The following is a 15,143-nucleotide window of genomic DNA, read 5'->3' as shown; positions in this document are numbered from 1 at the left end:
GTTGGCGAAACCAAAGAGTTTTTTCATAATATATTTCATTCAAATTAATATCTCCAGTTATTTTCTCTACCATGACAGCAATAGTTTCAGCGATTTTATCTGCGATTGCTTTACCAATCTGACCATAGTTTGCATACATTGGATAATTAACACTGAAATGGAATTTTCCAAGCATACTCATTAGTACGGCTTTAAAATAAACATTCATTACTTAATGATAAATTAATAATTACTAACCCTTGACGATCACATGTGATCCAAAAGACCTTAGGTAATTTTCAACTCAAAATATTTCAATTGCTATTTCGTTTAATAAAGCAACACAAGACAAATTTTCAAAAAAATAATCACACTTTTTTTATTGTAAGCTTTAAAATTATTTGTAAAGAAAATTAAACTCGTCTTATAAAACTGCATGTATTTTTTTGAAGTTTTAAATTCTTTATCGCTTCTACGTCAGAATACGTTTTTTCTTAAATAATTTGCCGCAAGATTTTGTTAAAAATAATAAATATTAAGAAAGTTATTTCTTTGTTTTAATGAAAAAAGTCATTTCTTAATTAAAAATTAAAATTTATGATAAAAATAAATAGCTGATCGAAGACGCTGGAGTCTTATTGAACCTTTGTGACAGCTAGGGTTTAAAACTATCAATAAATTACAAATATAATTACAGAGTAATCCTTGATGATTGTGATAATGAGAACTTGTAGGATGAGCCCGTGCAATCGTTGCGTTCAAATCTAGAACGGTATCTGATCCTCGGTGGAATAATTCTAAATTTAATAATGTCTGAAGATAATTACTTGTGTCAATTTCTAAACTTTCGTAATATTTGACAATTTCATGATTATATTTTCCGTCATAACCAATTATAATCGTTATGTTTTCTAGTAGTTCTATTCCCTGATTTTTAATTTTTTTGTTTATCCAAGTTGATTCATTTATTAAATTCACAAATTGTTCTTTTATATTTAATGTCATCTCTGTAATAATTGTATCGAGTCATCGTCAAAATTTTTAGAGTACAATACATCAAGAGCGAGGGGTAAATATCGTTTAATAACCCCCAAACAAAAATCCGCGCGTATTTCAATTTTGCACTTTTGCGTTGAACAATATTCGCGTTTCAGCTCACGATATTCATCTGTTAAATAGGGAATCGTTTCTTGAATTATTTTCCATACACCGTAATTTGCTTGGACACGTTTTGGAGTTTTTTTCATCAACTCGACAAAGTCCGGTAAGTGATCAATTACAAGGGATTAGAAAGATTCGGCATTTCATTATCATAAGCTTTAAAATAGTTGAGAAGTTTTCTCCGATTTGTTGATGGATATTTTTTGATAAATTCATCATATGGTAGTCTTATAATCTCTTTCCCAGTATGATAAAACTGAATTTAAAAAAAAATGATCAAATAAACAAATTAAAATTTTTGAAAGTTATTAAATAGTTTGGGATGTATGGATAATTCGAACTTACGAGTTATTCATGTTGATTCAAATATTAATATCTAATTTCAAATTCGAATTATTTAAAGTTTTTTGAGGTTTTCATAAATTTTTGAATAATTTGAAAAATTTGAATAATTCGAAAATTGACTCATAATTTAAATGATTAAATTTGGATTTTCAATTCAATAGTAATATTCGATTCGATTATTTGATTTAAACATATTATTCGCACATCCATAGCCTTGTAAGAAAAATTCATCGCAAAAATGTTCCGAAGAAGTTCGTAAGAGTGAACGTTGAAATTTGAGAAAATTTTGAACTGCGAGTTAATTACTTTTGAACTCTAAAAAAGTTAAAAAAAATTTAACTGAGTACTTTATAAGCACGTTTTTCAGAATTGCTTAATAAATAAAAATTATCAACTTGAGAATTTTTCTGGTTTGAAGAACATTACAAAAAGGGAGACTAAAACCAATTATGAAAGTTTGTTTACTCGTATCACAACTTTATAGCAACGAGGTCAGAAGGTTGAAAATTTTTTCACTTTTACCTTATTTTAAGGTTCTAAAAATGATCAACTTACTGTCCAGAATTTTCTCAAATTTGGAAGTTCACTATTTTGAAGTTTTTGTGACATAATAATATAAAATATTCACCTTTGAAATGTTAAGTTCGAAGGCAATGATTTCATCACTTTCTTCCGAAGATATTTGTGTTTTTCCTAGTAATTCAGACAAATTTGCGATGTAATTTTTGCAAGCAACAATTGTAATATTCAGCGTTGAATCTTCATAGCTTACATTATCAGATTGAATCTATATATGAATAAGATTATAGATTATTTTTTTTTACTCATGCTGGATAAGTCCTATCTAAGTGCACGCTATTCTGTATGATATGTTGCCGTTTGCAATTGAGATGTTTAGCATGCAAATTGGAGGCAAAATGAGTTTGAAATAGGACTTAGAAAAAATTGTTTCATTTTTGGATGAGAATAAACTGTTGAAATTTCAACTTAGCAAACTTTTGCTATTCTCCGAAAAGGTTGGCCACATGTGCAAGAACATGATATTTATACTTGTTTTTTTAAATAGAGCTTTAGACATAAAATTATAAAACCTTGAAGAAAATTCTGGAAGTAAATTCCTTAGTATAAATATAATAGAAAATCAGTCGTCTTTGAACTCTTAAGACGTTCAGATCGTATATTTTCACGTCTGTAAATTCAAGAACTGGAATAAATGATTTAATTATTGCTATTATGAATTTTTAATTCAAAAATATTCAAAAAGTATGCTTTAATTTTTGGGCTTGAAATAAAATAGTTACAAATAATATCAATAATTCAAATCTTAAAACGTTCTCGTTATCATGATGTGACAGTGAAACTGAAATGACAAGATCCAAAAATTAAAAAAAATGATAACTTGAATACTAAAGTTGTTAAAATGAACGGTAAGTACATCTGTTATTTATTTATGTATATTTTTCATTGTTAAAATTGTTAATTATTTGAGAGAAATACTTCAGTTATTTATTAACATTTTTATTTTTCTTTATTTTAATAAATAACCTGAATTTCAATTTACTTTACAGTAGAACCCGGACAAAACCAGCAACAATAAAACCAGCATCGAAAATAACAATTTAAACAACAAAATGAAAGATATCAAAAAGATTTGGTTTATTATTTTTGATAGAGCTAATATTCACTTATTTTCGACGAAGAATAAATACAGCTATTGTAATTTAGAAAAGTATAACTTTTAACAAATATAATAATAATTGATAGTTAAAATATATATGTTAAAGTTTACAATGTACATATACTTCAGTTCAAATAAATGGTTAGTAATTTAAAAATAAATTTGTTTATTTAAATTTGAAGAAAAAAATACTTTAAAGTGAAAACTTTAAGCACCGTGTTTATCGCATTTATTGAAATTGGAACGAATATTTTTGGGGATATTTGAATTTAAGACAAGTCAAAAAGATTGGAGGATGTCAATAGAAATATTATGTTAGGAGTGAGTGGAAGAATAAAATATAGCGAACGGTTAAAACTTTAGTCACTATGTATACGGCATGTTTTTGAATATGGACGGATATTTTTAAGGAAATTTGAATTTGAGAAAAGTCGCTAGGCGTCCAGGATGTCAAAAAAAAATATTTTATTAGGAGTGAAAGGGAGAATCATATATGGCGGACAGTTAAAACGAGTCACTATGTATACGACATATATTTAGATTAGGACGGGAATTTTCAGGAAAATTTCAATTTGGGACAAGTCGGGAGGGTCGACAGTAGTCAAAAAAAAAAAACATTTTGTAAAGAGTGAACGGGTGAATCAAATATAGCGAACGGATAAAAAGTGGGTCACAATGTATACGGCATGTATTAAAATTGGGATGGGCATTTTAAGGAAAATTTCAATTTGGGACAAATAAGGAGGGTCCAAGGAAGTAAAAAAAGAATAGTTTGTAAGGATTGAAAGGGTTAATCAAATATAGCGAATGGTTAAAACGCGTCAATATGTATACGGCATGTTTTTTAATAGGGACGGATATTTTTGGGGAAATTTTAATTTGAAAAAACTCGCTAGGGGCCCAGGATGTCAAAAAAAAATATTTTACTAGGAGTGAAAGGGAGAATCATATATGGCGAACGATTGAAATGGGTCAACATGGAAAGGAAATATATTTGAATTGGGACGGACATTTTCCGGAAAATTTGAATTTAGGACAAGTCGAGAGGGTCCGAGGAAGACAAGAAGACAAATTTGGTGAAGAGTGAGTGGGTAAATAAAATATAGCGAACGGTTGAAACTTGGGTCACTATGTATACGGCATATCTTTAAATTGGGACGGAGATTTTAAGGGAAATTTCAAGTTAGGACAAGTCGGGAGGGTCGACAGTAGTCAAGAAAAAATTCTTTGTAAAGAGTGAAAGGGTAAATCAAATACAGCGAACGGTCTAAACTTGAGTCACTATGTATACGGCATGTATTAGAATTGGGACGGACATTTTAAGGGAAATTTCAATTTGGGACAAATTAGGAGGGTCCAAGGAAGTAAAAAAAAAATAGTTTGTAAAGAGTGAAAGGGTAAATCAAATATAGCAAACGGTCTAAACTTGGGTCACTATGTATACGGCATGTTTTTTGATAGGGACGGATATTTTTGGGGAAATTTTAATTTGAAAAAAGTCGCTAGGGGCCCAGGATGTCAAAAAAAAATATTTTACTAGGAGTGAAAGGGAGAATCATATATGGCGAACGATTGAAATGGGTCAACATGGAAAGGAAATATATTTGAATTGGGACGGACATTTTCCGGAAAATTTGAATTTAGGACAAGTCGAGAGGGTCCGAGGAAGACAAGAAGAAAAATTTTGTGAAGAGTGAGGGGGTAAATAAAATATAGCGAACGGTTGAAACTTGGGTCACTATGTACACGGCATATATTTAAATTGGGACGGAGAATTTAAGGGAAATTTCAATTTGGGACAAGTCGGGAGGGTCGACAGTAGTCAAGAAGAAATATTTTGTAAAGAGTGAAAGGGTAAATCAAATGTAGCGAACGATCTAAACTTGGGTCACTATGTATACGGCATGTATTAGAATTGGGACGGACATTTTAAGGGAAATTTCAATTGGGGACAAGTTCGGAAGGTCCAAGGAAGTAAAAAAGAAATATCTTCTGAAGAGTGAAAGAGTAAATCAAATATGGCAGACTGTCGATACTTGGGTCACTGTATTTACCGCGTTTATTTAAATTGGGACAGATATTCGTAGAGATATTTCAATTTAAAGCGTCGAAAGGGTTCCAGGATGTCAAAACAAAAAATTTTGTGAGGAGTGAGAGGGTTAATTAAACATAACGGGCGATTGAACATGAGTCACTATGTTAACGGTATCTATTTAAATTGTACGGACTTATCCGGGAACTTTTCGATTTGGGATAAGTTAGGCGGGTCTGAGGAAGTAAAGAAAAAATATTTTGTGAGGAGTGAGAAGGTAAATCAAATAAGGTGGACCGAGGAAACTTGGGTCACTACGTTGATCGCTTTCATTCACATTAGGACGGACATTCTTAGGGATATTTGAATTTAGGACGAGTCAAAAAGGTCTAAAAGATAAAAAAAAAACCGTGTTTATCGCGTTTATTTAATTTTGAACGAATATTTTTCGGAATATTTGAATTCAGGACGAGTCGAAAGGGGGCACGGATGTGAAAAAATTATTTTATAAGAAGTGAAAGGGCAAATCAAATATAACGGACGGTTGGAACTCGGGTCACTGCGTTATTATCGCCTTTATTTCAATTGGGACGGATATTTCTGAGCATCTTTTAATTCAGGGCGAGTTGAAAGGCTTCACGGATGTCAAAAAAAAATATTTTATAACGAGTGAGAGGGTAAATTTAATATGGCGGACGGTTGAAACTTGAGTCACTGTATGTATCGCGTTCATTTTAATTAGGACGGATAATCTGAGGGATATTCGAATTCAGGACGAGCCGAAAGGGTTTAATGTTGTCAAAAAAAAATACTAGGTGAGGAGTGAAAGGGTAAATCAAAGATGGTGGAAGGTTGATAGTTGTGTCACTAAGTTTATAGCGTTAATATAAATTAAGTCGGATATTCCCGTGAATATATAGATTTAGGACATTTTAGGAGGATTCGACGGTGTAAAAAATAATATTTTGTGAGGAGGGAGATGGTAAAACAAATATGGCGGACTGTGGAAATTTTGCGCAACGTGTTTATCGCGTTTATTTGGATTGAGACGGATATTCTTAGAAATGTTTTCATTTTGGACGTGTCAAAAGGGTCCACAGAAGTAGAAAAAAAATATTTTGCAAGGATTGAGAGGATAAATCAAATATGGAGGATGGTTGAAAGTCGGGTTACTGTGTTTCTATTCTTTATTGAAATTGGGACGGATATTTCTGAGCATCTTTTAATTTAGGATGAGTCGAATGGGTTCACGGATGTCAAAAAAAAATATTTCATAACGAGTGAGAAGGTAAATCAAATATGGCAGCCGGTTAATAGATGTGTAACTAGGTTTATGACATTTATATAAATTAAGACAGATATTTCTGTGAATATTTAGATTTAGGACAACTTAGAAGGGTCCAACGTTCTGAGTAATAAATATTTTGTATCGCGGGACAGGGTAAATCAAATATTGCGGTCTGTGGAAGCTTTGAGCACCGTGACTATCGCGTTTATTTAGATTGAGACGAACATTTTTAGAAATGCCGGGAAAAAAAAATTATAGATAATAAGATATAATAATATAAAATTATATAAAGTTATATATAACTTTATGTAATCATATATAAATTTATAAAATTACATATATAATTAAATAACATTATATATAATTTTGTATAATTGTATATAATTATATATGGCATGTCTAATTATTCCAAACTTTCTATACATAAACATATATAACTATATACATTTATGTACAGTTTTATAATAACGATTTATATTTATATATAGTTCTATAACTCTTTTTAACTTTATTATATATAAATATATATAATCATATATTTATATATATATTTTTATATAAATATACATAATTATGTTATCTTATATATAATCATACATATTTATACTTTTCCCTTGAAAAATGAATCATACATGGCCATGTATGAATACTCCATATATGGCCATATATGACCATGTATGACCATATATGACCATACATGGCCATGTATGACCATATATGACCATACATGGCCATATATGGCTATACATGGCTTGTTAAGGCCATATAAGACTATGTATAAAAATTTTAACTAAATTTAAAAAAATTTTTTTTTTTGTCAATTATTTTGGCGATGCAGAGATTATTCGATATGCGAATAATTGAATTTCTAATCGAAATCGAAATTTTCAACTCAGTGAAAAAACGCTAAACTTATTAATAACCGCACCCGCTTTAGTAGGATTCGAACCCGGGACTTTCCGTACGAGAGACCGACGCTTTGACGACTAGGCTATGCGACCGACAGTTACAACAAAGTTTAGTTGTGCTACGTAAGATTCAAAGAATATAATTACATTCGAAAAAACAAAATATAATCGTCAATATGTTGTTAGTGATATCAAAAAAATTTTCTATTTTTTTAACACTGCAACATCCTGTTTATAAGTAATTGTAATAGTCGAAAAATTAATCATACATGGCCATGCATGACTATACATGGAACATATATGGTCGTACATGGCCACATATGAACCATACAAGGCCATGTATGGCCATACATGGTTTTGTATGACTGTATATGGCCATGCATGACTGTATTGAAAAAATTTTTATGCCCATGTATGGCCATATATGATCCATGGATTGCCATATATGATCCATATAAGAGCCATATAGGCCATGCATGGCCATGTATGATTCATTTTTCACGGGTATATAAGTAAACATATATGTAGACATATATGTAGATATTTATGCTGACATATATCGAGAAATATATGTCGACATATATATAGACATATATTTTGCGGTATATGTGCACATATATGCCGACATATATGTCTACATGCATGTCAGCATATATGAAAACATATGTACGAATCTATATGCTGGCATATAAACAAATATGTATGACGATATATATGTAAATATATATATGTAAACATATATGTGAAATGTATGTCAGGTATATATTTTAAATTTCATTATGAATTGAGGAAAATTTTTTAACAATATTCTACTATACGTATACAAATATATGACAGACGTATGTCTGATGAAAAGCATATATATTAATCATTTCATAAATGCCGCTGGGTAATAGATGGCGTGACTTTATTGATATAAACAAATTGAAGTCTGTTTAGCACAAGGCCTGATAGCTCAACTGCAGAGTGCTCGCGTGAGGACGAATTGGTCTGGGTTCGATTCCAAGTTCGGGCAAACCAAATTAGTTTTCTTTATAATTAATAAGCTCTGCACTGAGAAATCGTTTTCTGATTAAAGTTCCCGAACAGTTTCCTGTACCAATTTCCATGAACAAAAAAAAAACTAAAAAATCATTTTTTAAAATAGTTATTTTATATATATATATATATATATATATATATATGCATTCCTATACGTTGACATATATGTAGACATATATGGCTGTTTATATGTCGACATATATGTCTACATATATGCCGACATATATGTACGCACCTATCTCTGCATACATATGTACTTATATGTTCGCATATATGTCTTTTATATTCTTATATAAATGTCTCAATATACTTATGCATATACGTAGGTATATATTTTACAACTATGAAAATATATTTTTTTATATAACTTAAAATATATTTTGGCGCAAAAAAAAAATATGTCGAAATATATATTTTATATAAGTAACATATATTTTTATACATAATACATATATGTTCGTATATATTTTCCGCATATATATATTTCTATGCAGGAAATCAAATGTGGCGAACGGTTAAAAATTGGGTCACTGTATTTACGGCATATAATCGAATTGAGACGGATTTTTTCGGAAACTTTTCGATTTGGGACAATTTAGGAGGGTCTAAGGAAGTCAAAAAAAAATATTTTATGAGGAGTGAGAGGGTATATCAAACATGGTGGATTGTGGAAACTTGGGTATGGAACTGTTGGAGTTGCCAACAGAATTTTTTATCTCTGTTAGCTGATTTTGTACTCACTTTAATTAATTAAAGCTTGACCAATTATCGTGATCGACATAGCATGAGATGTCATATCAAGTTGACGATGCTAAGATATATATTATGATAGCCTGAGGAAGTGCAAATAAAGTGCACGAAACGTCGCTAAATAATAAAGTTTCTTAGCGTTTTTATTAAGATCCTACATCCTTTCTACTTTAATTATGATTACCAGGATCTCAAAGCATTAAGATCCTGTTAGATATTTAAATCGAGGACGAGTTGAAAGGGTCCAAGGATGTCAAAAAAAAGTATTTCATGAGGAGTGAAAGGGTAAATTAAATATGGCGATCGGTTAAAACTTGAGACATTCTGTTTACGGCATATATTTGAATTGGGACGGACATTTCCGGATACATTTCAATTTGGAACAAGTCAGAATGGTTCAGGGAATTAGAAAAAAAAATTTTATGTGAGAAGTGAGAGGTTAAGTCAAATTCGAATTTATTTTAGCCATTAAAAGAAATTAAATCAAGAAAGATGTCTTTATTTTTCAGATAGTTATAACCTTTCCACATTCTAAATTATTTGGACTTTTGATTTAACATCTGTTATCAAATGGTCTTTCTGAAAAAAAAAAAAAAATTCGATAACATTACTCGAAGCTTCCTTATATTTTCCTTTTTACTTCAGAAAAATAATTCAAATTAATTACAATGATTTCCCAAGTCTCTTAAATGTCGCCATAGATTCCGAGAATGCATTAGCACCATGGTGTTGTACAGAATGAAGTTCTTGTAAAGAAATTAGAAAAACGGTTGACTCTAAAGGCCATCCCTGCAACTTCCCGCTCATTTCATACTTAAGCGTTCAAAATTGCACTTTCTATGTTTTTGAGCTGATTGACGTGATTTTTATATAATATTCTTTTGTACTTTGTTTAATTTTTAGCCTGTAACTAAAATACTTGAAAGAATGAAATAAGTTTTTTTTTAAATAAGGATATCCTGATGAGGTCCTAATCTAGAACTCGTCTGGTCGAACCGATGGTAAATCACTTTTTATTAAATAAGAAGTTTTTGAGGAGGTCCTAATAAGGAACTCGTCGGGTTGACCCGATGGCAATTAATTTTTTTTTTAACAAGGATATCCTGATGAGGTCCTGACAAAGAACTTGTCGGGTTGACCCGATGGCAAATAACTTTTTTTTAAACAAGGATATCATGACGAGGTCCTGATCAAGAACGCGTCAGGTCGAACCGATGGCAAATCATTTTTTTTAAATAAGAAGTTTTTGACGAGGCCCTGATCTGGAACTTGTCAGGTTGACCTGATGATAAATAACTTTTTTTTAGTAAGGATATCCTGACGAGGTCCTAATAAGGAACTCGTCGGGTTGACCCGATGGCAAATAACTTTTTTTTGAACACGGATATCTTAATGAGGTCCTGGCAAAGAACTTATCAGGTGGAGCCGATGGCAAATAATTTTTTTTTTGAGTAAGGATATCCTGATGAGGTCCTGATCAGGAACTTGTCAGGTTGACCTGATGACAAGTAACTTTTTTTTGAATAAGGATATCCTGATGAGGTCCTGACAAGCAACTTGTCAGGTTTGCCCTAATAAGGCTAACCTTATATTAACCTGATAAGGTCCTTATGGTACTTTAGGCAAATCAAGAAGAAATTCTAGTCGGGTTACGAACGAATCAACCAATTTCGACCGGGCTGGCGGTGATCAAACGTGGTTTTTTTACGTTTAGAGCTGATTAATTTTTAGAATCGATCGGTATAGTTAAAAGATAAAAGTTATTCGAAAAAACAACACATTTGAAAAAATTTTTTTTTGCTAGTTTTTTTAGATTTTTTAAAATCTCCCGGTTCGAGTCGGTCCAAATTGTATTTAGAATCTGAGATTGTTCAAGCCTCACACACACACACACACACACACACACACACACACACACACACACACACACACACACACACACACACACACACACACACACACACACACACACACACACACACACACACACACACACGCATAGACATCATCGCGAAAACATTCAGGGAAGCTTTGTAGGACCCCAAAACATCAACATCCGTTGGAAACTCGATTTTCGAAAAACGGGGTGTAACCAATAACTTCCCAACTTTTGAAAATTTTCAATTTTCTTAGCGGGAAATTAAAAAGTTGTTCGTTCAATTTTTAAAAAACAAATAGATTTTGAAAAATACCAGTTTGAAGAAATTTGAGGACTAGCAGTAAATATCAAAGTTTGATATAATTAAAAGGAAAAAATTTTAGAATTGTAATCATCGAAAAATTTGTTATTTTTACAAAAATCTACAATAATTAATGGAGATGCGTTGAAGGATTTTGTTCTGTTGCTACTACAGGATTGCGTCCTGTTGCACAGCCTATTTTCCTTCCGTGTAGTTAGCGGAAAGGTAAAGAATTACTATTTTTTAATCTAAATAATTTATATCTCAATAATTGGTACCTTATCAATAATAAGTAAAATTTAAAAATTGTTTGACTAGAGATATATTATCTACAAGATTCGCACAACTTCAATTTTATATGAAACATCATTCTCAGGTCAATGTGTAAAACGTCAACAGTCGCAGATAAATCTGTCGTGCGCAGGGTTTATGGTTCGATTTCTAAATATCATCGAATTTTTTCATTGTCATATAAATACATATATTATTATAAATATATATATGCCTGATCTAATTGTATATGTCTACATATTTTATATAGGTATATATTATTATAGACGATTATATCGCGTTACAGATGTCATAAGGGTGTATAGCGCTAGAATATACCGCTGGAAAGCCTCAAGGGCGTAAAAAAAATTGTTTTAGAAAATCGACGTATTTTTATCAGGAATATACAGAAATTAGAAAAAAAAATTCCATAGGTCCTGATGGCATGCAAGGTTTCTCCTGGGAGTCATTAGTGCGTAAAAAAAAAATTTTGTCAGCGAAATTGACATATACAGGCCTGATATGCGCAAAAATGCAAAAAAAAATTTTCGACTTGAAAAAAAAAATTTTCGACTTAAAAAAAAAAATTTAATTTTCGAAAAAAAAATTTTAATTTTGAGAAATGTTTTTTTTTGCATTTCTGCATAATTCGGGCCAAAAAATCGATAACCAAAAAATAAAATTTCTTATACGCCTTCATGGTATCTGTAACACGTTATTCTATTATATTTTAATATCTTTTCTCAAGTTTATTATGTTTACATTTTTACCTGATTATTAAATTTTCTTTTAGTTATCATACAAGCCGTATGGTAAGAAGTCGAGCAGTCTTTTGTTTACTTCAATTTTGTTTTTTTTTTGTTATAATTCATTTTTTAATTTGTATTTATATGACAGGTCTATATTCCGATTGCATTTTATTTAGTTTCTATGATTTGTAACGGGGTAAAATTAAACTTATTCAAACAATTTAAATTTAAATTGTTCTTGAATTCCCCGCGGTTGGTTAGTTACCAAAAATCGATTAACCCCGTAATCTAGTTTATCGACTGGTCCCCGGAAAACGCCAATTTTGGAGACTCAGCCTCCCTCCCTAAGTAGGAACTAATAAGAGTGGGAAAATTTACGAAAATAGCCGAGGGGTCTCGGACTTAGATATTAGTGAGTGCACGAGGTGATTTTACACAGAGTCGGACGGACCGGCAACCAGACGAGCAGGAACTGCACGTGAAATACAAAGATTAATTAGTTGGAGAAATTTTGGAAAAGAACGAGTGGGAAAAGTGAGAACAGGCGAAGGAAATCGGCCGGAGGACTGGTTGGGGAAGTTAAGGACGCCACGATATTAGAAAAGAAAGAGGTAAATAAATTGTCGGCGGTTAGCCACAATTTATCAATAATTAATTTTTATGATTACTAAGTAATTATTATTCGTGAGCAGTCGCCATTTCCGGGTCGTTCCTTATAAATAAGATTCTCGGCAGAAGCCAGAATTCTTTTATTAATTAACAACGCGGTCCGTCGGATAAAATTCTCGGCAAGGAGGCCAGAATTTTAATTATTATTAATTATAAATTGAGGAAAAATTTCTCGGCAGGAAGCCAGAAATTACAATAGTCATTAAGTTATTGTTATATGATAATTTAATCAGTATTAATTAATAAGGTAAAATAATACTAATCAATAAGACTGAGAAAATTATTTCCGTAACTAAGTGTTGTGATAAGTGATAAGAAATTTAATATTTAACTATTTAACTTTGAGTAAAATATTGATGGCAGTAAAATTAGTAAAATTTTGTTAAGAAAAAAATCTAAAGTTTAACGTGGAGAAAGAAAGACACGAAATCGAGAGAGATAGACTAAGACGCGCGAAGTAGAGCAGGATAGCGTCAGTTACTTGAGAAAGAATTCTATTACTTGATGGGATATTTTACTGGAAAATTTTGGTGAATTAAAATAAATGATTATATAAAAGAGGAAATTGAATTTAACTAAATTAAGAAAATTTTAAATGTTTGTGAGAAATTATAAGAAAATTAAATTCTGTGTGTGTGTGTGTGTGTGAATTAAGTTCAGTAGACGGAAAGTAGATTAATCAGCGTGTGTGTGTGTGTGATAGGAAATAATTCCAGGGGAATTTTTTTTTATTAATAATTTTGAATTAATTAGATCCAGGGGATCTGGCAAGTTACCTATTTTGTTTAATATAAAGTCCAGGGGACTAAATTTTATTTAAGATCCAGGGGATCAGGCCGGTGGCCAAGTTATTATAATAAGTCCAGGGGACTCAATTTTATTAAGATCCAGGGGATCAGGCCGGTAGCCAAGTTATTATAGCAAGTCCAGGGGACTAAAAGTTAATTAGATCCAGGGGATCAGGCCAGGGGCCAATTAAATATTTTAATTTTATAAAGTCCAGGGGACTAAGTAATTAATGTAATAAAGTCCGGTGGACTCCGATGTAATAAAATAATTATAAGTAAAGTGAAACCCGGTGGGGTAAAATTTGTTGTGATAAATAAAATTGTTAATTATATTAATAAAAGTATTGTGTAATAACTTTAATTCCTCATCCTATCTCACTCTTATAAAATTCAACGACCCTGAAATTAATTTAATATAACATCTCCGGTTCTGGAAGGCCGAGTCTTATCTTCCAGTGGCGCCCTTATTAACAACAATTAATAAAGGGGCCAAACTTGGCAAGGTTGAAAATTACCCTGTTACATTGGCGCCCAACTAAATAAAAAACCCAGAAAATTATGAGAGTGAGAATTGAGGAATTAAAATATTCGAGAAAAGGAAAGTAAAGAATTTGAATTTTTTGTTGTTCGGTAAAAGAAAGAAGTTTGAAAATAATTAATAGTTCAGTTAAAATAAAATACTTATAATTATTTTATACAAGAAAATCTTGAAAAGAAATTCAAATTAATATAAAAGAAAAATAATATAAAATAACTAAGTAAAATAATTAAGTAAACTGAAAATAAGTTATAAGTTCTTGAAAGAAATTAAATAAAATCACTTATAATTAGATTATTAAAGAATTTAAACAAAAGACTGATTAGACAAAGAAAAATACATTATTTAATTAATTAAAATTAATCTCAAATAATATTTAAAAATAAAAATACCGGATTTGAAAAAAATTATCAAATAATCACGTCGTGAGGAAGTTTGGTTGAAAAAAATAATACCGGATTTACATAAATTATATTTTACAACTTAAGTAAAGAAATTTAAGTCGAGTCTAAATTTAGCATCAACTAAATTTTTCTAACAAAGAAATAAAACTAAAAGTAAGAAAAATATAAGTTTGTCATTGTGATAGAGGATTAAAATAAAATATCAAAGACTTTATTTAGTTACTTAAATAAATACTGACATCAATTTACTTAAACTTAAATACTTAAAATTAATATTATAAACAAAGTATTAAAAGATAAAACAAAAATGTTTAACGGCGGTAATAGTTTCGACCCAACAAGGGAAACGTGGGTAAATCCGGA

This window comes from Microplitis demolitor, chromosome 4 (genome assembly GCF_026212275.2).
Source record: "Microplitis demolitor isolate Queensland-Clemson2020A chromosome 4, iyMicDemo2.1a, whole genome shotgun sequence".
NCBI classification, from domain to species: domain Eukaryota; kingdom Metazoa; phylum Arthropoda; class Insecta; order Hymenoptera; family Braconidae; genus Microplitis; species Microplitis demolitor.
This window is presented reverse-complemented; position numbering follows the sequence as displayed.